Source organism: Pteropus vampyrus, unplaced genomic scaffold, assembly GCF_000151845.1.
Source record: "Pteropus vampyrus isolate Shadow unplaced genomic scaffold, Pvam_2.0 Scaffold177, whole genome shotgun sequence".
In the NCBI taxonomy this organism is placed as follows: domain Eukaryota; kingdom Metazoa; phylum Chordata; class Mammalia; order Chiroptera; family Pteropodidae; genus Pteropus; species Pteropus vampyrus.
This window is the reverse complement of record NW_011888958.1, coordinates 2,831,729-2,833,186: the sequence shown is the minus strand read 5'-3', so window position 1 is coordinate 2,833,186 and position 1,458 is coordinate 2,831,729. Positions and strand designations below refer to the sequence as shown.

General features: G+C 42.6%; 1 pseudogene; it reads left to right on the top strand.

The window, feature by feature from the left end:
• Nucleotides 1–942: 942 nt before the first annotated feature.
• LOC111746123 lies at nt 943–1,061 on the top strand (annotated as a pseudogene).
• The last annotated feature ends 397 nt before the right edge of the window (nt 1,062–1,458 follow it).

Here is a 1,458-nt window from a genome sequence, read left to right as displayed (position 1 = left end):
GAAGGGAGGAAGAAAGGAGCTACTAAGGAAAGAATTTGGGAGGAACGTGTCGGGGGAAATAGTTGGAAGGTTGATGTAGCTACCAGGAGACATTATGATTAAACTAAGGTAAAGATTTGAGAAATATTAAAGCTGTAATTGACAGGACTTACCCATTGATGATGAGAAACATTCTCAAGTTTCTGACCTAAGGAACTAGGTGAGCTGCAGTGAAACTAACTCAGACGAGGAAGGCTATATAATAAGCATACAGGGACCAAATGGAGGAGGGGGAGGATTCGCTCTGTTTTGAGCACGTTGAATATGGGAAATCTGTGAAAATCCTGGTAGAAATGTCAGATGGAATGGTCGAATATAGGGGTTTAGAGCTCAAAAGAGAAATATGAACCAAACATAAATTTAAGAGTTTTTGCTAAATACAAGGTCATTAAAATCATGAGAATTAATGAAATTATTTAGGAAGAGAGAAAAAAAGAAAGGATGAGGAGAGAAGAGATGAGAGGGAAAAAAAGGTCTAGAAGTGAGCTTTGAGGAACTCAGCTATTTAAAGTTCAAAAGAAAGAACCAACATAGAAAACTGAAAAGATGGCTGGAGAGGTAAGATTCAAACCAAGCAAGTATAGGGTTACGGCAACCAAAAGAAGAAATTTCAAGAAAGAGATGAGGTCGGCTTTGTTGACTGCCATACGTTTTTGGGTTTGCAATTGCTCAATAAAGGCCCAGAGTGAAGAAGTATCCACAGATCAGAGCAAAAGCTGCCCTACTAATAATAACACTCTTCAGCAGTGTCGTTTTCCCTAGGAAGGAAGGTCAGCACATTCCAGAGCAGGACATGGAACTCAGCAGCCAACTGTGCATCTGGAGCTGCCTCCATGGGTGGGGCTGGGGGTTGATATGTGTGTGTTCCATGCAACCAACAATAACCCACAAATATTTATTGAAGTCTGTGGCCATGCCACCCTAAACACCCCCGATCCCGTCTGATCTCGGAAGCTAAGCAGGGTCAGGCCTGGGTAGTGCTTGAATGGGAGACCACCTAGGAAGACCAGGTGCTGTAGGCTTTAAATACATATTTATATTGAGAGCCAATTTTACATTCAAGTTCTCTCGAACCTCTGTGCTGAGCTCTGAAGATGTTTTCTGGGATAGTGTTGGACCAGAGAACAGTACCATGAAGGAACAGTAACAAGTGGGTTTTGGAAACTCTTGTTGGAAGTCTCCAAAAAAAGTCCCATGGGTTTTCACTGTGTTTCAGTCTTGAGAAAATCATCAGCCTTTTGCAAAGACCTTCCAACACAAACGAAGGGAATGAGGTTCACACAGAACACCCCCTCTACTGCCCCAATTTTCTTCCATAAAATGTAGGACTAAGATGAGCCTCAGCTCTGGCTGTAGGTTCCTTCAGCTCAGAACTCAAGACATCACTCAAGCATGAGAGGAAAGTAAGGGATGCCGGAG